The 6,750-nt window shown below is 37.4% G+C and overlaps 1 long non-coding RNA gene across 1 annotated transcript; it reads left to right on the top strand.

The window, feature by feature from the left end:
- The first annotated feature begins 240 nt into the window (after positions 1-240).
- Positions 241-1,770, top strand: LOC148723952 (uncharacterized). The gene is made up of 2 exons (XR_015991825.1): positions 241-350; positions 521-1,770. It is a non-coding gene; the product is annotated as an uncharacterized LOC148723952 (long non-coding RNA).
- The last annotated feature ends 4,980 nt before the right edge of the window (positions 1,771-6,750 follow it).

Genomic DNA, 6,750 nt, shown 5'->3' with positions numbered 1-6,750 from the left:
GAAAACGTGACCAAACTCTACCTTTAAGATGAGACTTCCAAAAGGAATAAGAAGTAATCAACCTGTCTTTTTATAATTTTTTATGTCAAATGGTTTGAAGTAATATAATGTTTCTATTCCTTTTCCCGACACCAATACAAGGAAACCCTTACGATATTTCAGATTAAATTTAGTTGTATTTTTATCGTTTAACATGTTATACTCCATTTAACTGATAACCCGGGAGTCGCTAACAATTTGACTATGCAAATCCAAGCCAGTTCTCCAATGTAAATATCCTTTCACTTAAGCAGCTGCAAGTCTAGGGAAACTTTTCAGTCCTTTAATTTTCTTCTAAATCTATCGTATCGGTGAGCATTTTTATCGATAATTAGGGCAAGGAAGGATTAAGACTGGTTCTTTTTATCTCTTTCACCGTTCTAGGAATTTTAAAAGTTCAGATTTGAGATCATTTAGTCCTCTTTGTTACTGAAAAAGATTTCTGTGTTTTTTTATTATGCAAAAAATGTTTCACTTTCAGAAAAATCTGGTTGGTTTGAAGAAAGGATAAGAAATTTTCAACCGTTCCACAACTTACCTTCCTTTGCGTGTTGCTGCTGCACACCATCTTGGCAAGAATGATAGCCACACGGAAGAACATCTCAGCAGCGCAACATCCATCGTTATATCACTGTCGCTCTCTTTGTGCAGTTTTGCAGCTCTAACTGGAAATGTGGTTATCTCGTGATTGTTCTACAAACACAGTCTCTACGATCAATTTCCAACCGCTGTTTAGCCTCGTTGTCCGTAGCAAACTTTTTAGTTGGGCTTGTGATAGACCCTGTGTGGATCGCTATCATATCAGTGTTGGATTCAGCCACCAGTTCCTAATGCTTTGTAAGATTTTACCTTAATGTTGTGGGTTCACACAGCCGGCGCCACTACTTTCAACATTTCCTGTGTTTCTGTCCACCGATTTATTGCTATTCGGTTTCCTTTCCGTTATCAGGACATTGTGGCCCAGAAACGATGTAACAGTCATTATTTTGGTGTGGCTATTGTCATTGGTCCTTCTTTTCTCGACGTTTGTTGTAGACCACGAGGAAAATATTGATTTTGCAGTGCTGTTCATCTCTTCGGCATTTATAATATTTATTATTCATTTGTTAGTGGTCTCATGTTCCTACATTTGTATTTTCATATCGGCAAAAAGAATTTTATAAAATATTAGCAAGGGGGAATCCTACATCTTACAACGACAATTGTTGAGTTCATACGATTCAAAATTTCAAGGCTATCAAAACAGTCGGTTTTGTTTTAAGTGCTTGCATGATAACATGGATGCCCAGTTCAGTTTTGCTGTTTATTGATTTTTATCACGTCTGGGAAAGTAATTGGGCTAGAACTCGTAAATCGTTCTTTGTTGTATGGCCTTGGGTTGACACAATCGCTGTTACTTCATCAGCAATTGATCCTTTTATATATTACTTCCGAAATCAAGAGTTTCGCCTAGTCTTTCTCCGTATTTTTCGCTGGTTGCCTTGTAGACTCGCGGAGAAAAGCTCACAACAAAACTGACCTAAACCAGGTGGACACCTGGCGCTAAGAAAAGGTGTGAGATCTGGAGATACAGCGATCAAAGAGACCGCGCTCTGAGGACAACTCAATCACAAAGCTTTTCCCTCCCATTGACGGGCGACGTTGAAACGGACCGAACTTTCAATTGTCCATTTTTCTGTGATAACAGTTGGTTAGTATCCAAATAAAAGTACAGGCCGAACTTCGCCTTCACTTAATGGTGTGTATTATGTTTTTAGACTCTGAAATTAAGAGTACCTTTTATGGTTACACGGCAATGTGATGTATCATCTACGTATCAATGCTGCTAAGAGATCCGCAGACTCGTGCCAACTGTTTCAATCTACCAGTATTCGTGCTCAATTCCCTAAATTTCCTTGTTTTTCTTGATTTTATTTCATGATGTCTCAGGCATAACTCTTATTACTTTTGCCATTGTGCAGAATGCGACGACGTACCCTCACTGTTTTATAATATTGTATCCGTCAGGGATCATACAAAATGGTTTGAAATAAATTTTGCCAGCCGGAGCTTTTCACGGGAGAGAACTTTGGTGTAGGTGTAGAAGTATTAGAAAGGGAAAACTTTCTTTAGTGTAGGGTGATTTGGGGTTATTAGCTCTGTCCATCAAAATTTTCTTGAGGGTTCACTTAGGGGTTTATTTAAGGGTGTTGGGTATGCACTTTGTATCTTATTCATCTCATTTTACAGATGGCCTCGTACTGAAGTGAGAGATACATGTAATCATAATCATGATAAAATAAGACGTTCGCTGTATCTTTCTTTCATAAGCCTAAAACTTATTCCCCTAACAGATCGAAAATTAGGGAATTAGACCGTTAAAGTACTGTTAAAACAATAGTCTCTATGAACCGGCCCGCAAAGTCTCCATTTTAGCCTCCGATATGCGCAACGATGCCAAAGTGATAATATACCTAGTTTTTTTGTCGCACACTAGTTGAAGAAAAATTGAACTGTGAAAAAGATAGACAGTGCCATGCATTAGTTTAGTTGGTGCCATATGGTGTTTCACATAGACACCCTGTCGCTGAAACAGCTGCACGTCAAAGAAGCCTTTTTCTTTGATTTTATTTTTATATTTCCCACAAAGTCAATCGTTGCGGTGGTTTTCTTTATCGATAATGAGAGATCGGGGAGAGTTAAGACATTCATGGAGATTACGTAACATTTTCATAGAGATAATCTTTCACCATTTTCGGGATTATTACATGGCATGCTTGTCAACAAAAGGAACATCTAGGTAAATTAAGATGATGATTCCTGCAAAAACATCTCTGCGTCAGTAACATCTGTTTGGATTGTAGGGAGGACGAAAATATTGCAAGCACTTCCCAAATTTACTTTCTTTTCTCTCCTGTGGAGCTTAAAACGATCCCATCATGAATGAAAGCCACCCGAAGGTTCATCTGAGCAGTGGAACATCCATTGTTCTGTCAGTGTGGCTCTCCTTTTGTAGTTTTATAGCTGTAAGTGGAAACACGGTTATGTTGTGGTTATTCGGCAAAAATGAGTCTTTCCGAACAGTTTTCAATCGATATTTAGCATCGTTATCCATGGCGGACTTTTTGTTAGCCTTGTCATGGATCCCGTTTGGATTGCTATCAGATTTTGGATTCAGCCACTACTTTATAGCACTTTGTTTGATATTACTTTGGTTTTGTGGATTCACATAACCGCCGCCACCACTTTCAACATTTCTTGCCTTTCTATTGACCGGTTTATTGCGATTCGGTTTCCATTCCGCTATCAGGAAATTGTAACCAAGAAAAAGTGTCACACAGTGACACTTTTTCTTGGTTACAATTCATTCTTGGTTACACTTTTTCTAATTTGATAACCACTTGTCTAATTTGATAACCACTCTGACAGTGGTTATCTTCATTGGGTGTTCCTTTCTCGACTTTGTTTATACCCACCGAGCTTTTGTCAAAAGAGAAAATTTTAATTTGTTGCTGTGTTGTGTACTTCGATGGGATTTGTAGCATTTGTTATTCCGTTACTAACAGTTTCATTTTCTTATCTTTTTATTTTTGAAATCGGCAAAAAGACAATTTCTTTAAATTCAAGCTGGAGAAAATCCTTCGATGTACAACGACAGTTTTACAGTTCGTTCTCTGCAAAGCTTGAAAGCTATGAGAACAATCGGTTTTGTTTTGGGGGCTTATATAATAACATGGATGCCCAGTTTAATTCTGCCATTTCTTGAACTTTATTATGCTCTGGTAAACAAGGGGGATAAATTCAATGCATTGATGTTTGCTGTGTGGCCTTGGGTTGAAATAATCGCTTTTACTTCATCAGCAATCAATCCATTCATATATTACTTTCGAAATAAAGAGTTTCGCCAGGCCTTCTGCCTTACCTTTCAGCTGGAAACCTGATGGTACGAAAGATTAAAGATCAAGAGATGTGGCGGTTAAAGAGACAGAGCTCTGAGGACACCTCAGTAGAGGAAACAGGACTCTATCGTTGATAGATAATGTTGAGAAAAGTCTCCAACTTTAATTTGTACATTATTAAAGGAAGATTTGAAATATCAATAAGAATAAACAGCTTAAAGATTATTTTTAAGCTAATCTCAAAGGTGTCACACTCATAGACTAGCTCAGGGGGCAATTGAATAAAAAAAAAATACAAAAGTCAACAGCCGAAAGATTTCTTTTTTAACGCTGATCTCAAACGTGTCACACTCTCAGACCAGCTCAGAGGGCACAATTGTCTAATTTGAAGCTGAATATTAATGTAAAGAGTCTCATTCAACAATGAAGGGGAGAAATGTGTTACGCTTCGAATTAAAAAATTAATCTTAAAATAGTCGGTATTTTCATCGAGTTCTGCATAAATTACAATTTAAACAAATTCAAACTGAAGGCCCATGACATGCTAAAAAACTAATTTGGATTCAGAGATATAAGTTCAAACAAAGCTAGTGGTATTGACCAATTAAGCGCGAGGATGCTTAAATTTGCCCCGTCCATTGCTAAGTTAATCAACTATTCCTTTACCGAATCGGTTTTTCCTCAACGCTGGAAGACTGCGAAAGTCTTTCCATTATTTAAAGGTGGAGATTCGGAAAACGTGAAAAACTATCGTCCGATATCTGTGTTGCCGGTACTTTCAAAAGTCATTGAGAACCATGTACACGTCACGCTTTACAGCTATCTGTGCGATAATAACTTGATTTATCCTAAACAGTCCGGTTTCCGGAAGCGTCATAGCACAGAAACTGCTTTAATTGGAATTATTGATGATTTTTTGTTTAATCTTGATAAAGATCGTGTGAGTGGCATGATTTGGAATTGATTACTGTAAGGCTTTCGATATGGTTGACCATTCCATTCTACAACAAAAGCTTCAAGTATATGGGCTCGACAGCAAATCTTTAGCTTGGTTTGGATCATATCTCGACGGAAGGCGACAGCTGGTATCCATGGATAACAAAGAATCCCCTACTGCTTGGGTCCGTCATGGAGTACCCCAAGGCTCAATTCTAGGTCCCTTGCTTTTTATTGCCTACATCAAAGACCTTCCACTACATGTGAGTTCTGCTGAAGTTGATCTCTATGCCGACGACACCGGCAGAATTGAACATGATCTTGAGGTTCTTATTAATGGAAAGCAACTTGAAAATGTGCAATTTGCAAAACTTTTGGGACTGGAGATAGATCAAGAATTAACAATTATTCCTCATATTGATAAATTATGCAAGAAATATCGCAGAGAATAGGCATTTTGAATAAGATCAAATACTGCTTACCACTAAAACATCGCCTTCTATTTTATAACGCTATGATAAGACCAGTAATGGATTATGTAAATGTTGTTTGGTCCAGCTGTGACAAACATTGCCTCAACCATGTCTTAAAGCTGCAGAAAAGGGCTGCTAGGATTATTTTAGATGCTGATTCTCGAGCCTCCTCTGTAAAGTTATATAACAAACTTAAATGGTTACCTTTTTATGAACAGGCCATGATAGCAAAATGCTCCATTGTATATAAACAGTTACAAGGAAATGTACCTGCTTACTTAAAAACTTTTCTGAAACTTTCTAGTGAAACTCACTCACGAGAAACCAGATATGCAAATTTTAATTGACCTTGTCTGATCGTCAAACGTCAAAAGGAAGGAGGAAGAACTTTACTGCGACAGCATCTAAAACGTGGAACACCCTGCCACTATCAACTCGGAAACTGGCCACCTTAAGTAGTTTTAAAACTTCACCCTAGAAGCGCATTTTCAGTGACCAGCAGGTTTTAATTCATTTTACTCTGTAATTTTCATAGCTCATTTTTATGTAGCTAAGCCATAGTTTTTAATATCTCTAATATTTTTATTGTGTTTTTAGTGTTAGGAGGGCCACTGGTTTATTAGTATTCTTTACTATTTTAGTGCTACCCTCATTAAATAAAGCCTTTACTTACTTACTTACTAGAGAATCACTTTTGCTATATTAGAAATCAATCCATTTGTATATTACTTTCGAAATAAATAGTTTCTCCGAGCCTTTCGCCGTACTTGTCTCTGCTAGCCATGTGCGCATAACGAGAAAGCACAAGGAGGAAGGATACAAACAAAACGAGTTTCTTAATTTACGCCTGAAGACAAATTATTACAAATTAACACTAAGTATTTTTTTGGGGATTAATACTTCATTCCTGTCTAGTAGCAGATTAGGTTCCATGAAATCCGTCTATTGACTTATTCGGAATCGGACCTGTGCCTTTTCAACCAAGAATACGGGTACTTTTTTGATGAGCTCGTAGATCCATAGAACTGTTAACCAGGAGTCGACAACAATTTGAGTACCCACAACTAAGAGTTTTCTCGTAGACATCCTCTCGCTAAAAGCAGGTGCATGTCATGTGAAACGTTCCTGTTTATATTGATTTTTTATCATTTTCTACGAAATCAAACGTAACGGTGATTCATCTACAGCGATAACGAGAAATAAGGAAAGATTAAGACATTGATTAGGATTTCAAAACATTCCAGAGAGGAGCTGTTCTTTGCAACTCTCTATCCGTTTTCGGGAGCTTCAGACTTCAGATTAATGAGACATGCTTGTCAATAAATAGAATGTCTATCAAAAACTACAAGAACATTTTAGTTTCAGTAACATTTGTGTGTAGAGAGGACAAGAAAACTCCAAGCATTTCTAAGCTTACTTTCTTT

The sequence above is a fragment of the Stylophora pistillata genome, chromosome 9 (genome assembly GCF_964205215.1).
Source record: "Stylophora pistillata chromosome 9, jaStyPist1.2, whole genome shotgun sequence".
NCBI classification, from domain to species: domain Eukaryota; kingdom Metazoa; phylum Cnidaria; class Anthozoa; order Scleractinia; family Pocilloporidae; genus Stylophora; species Stylophora pistillata.
The sequence above is the reverse complement of the archived record's forward strand: the minus strand, read 5'-3'. Positions and strand labels throughout refer to the sequence as shown.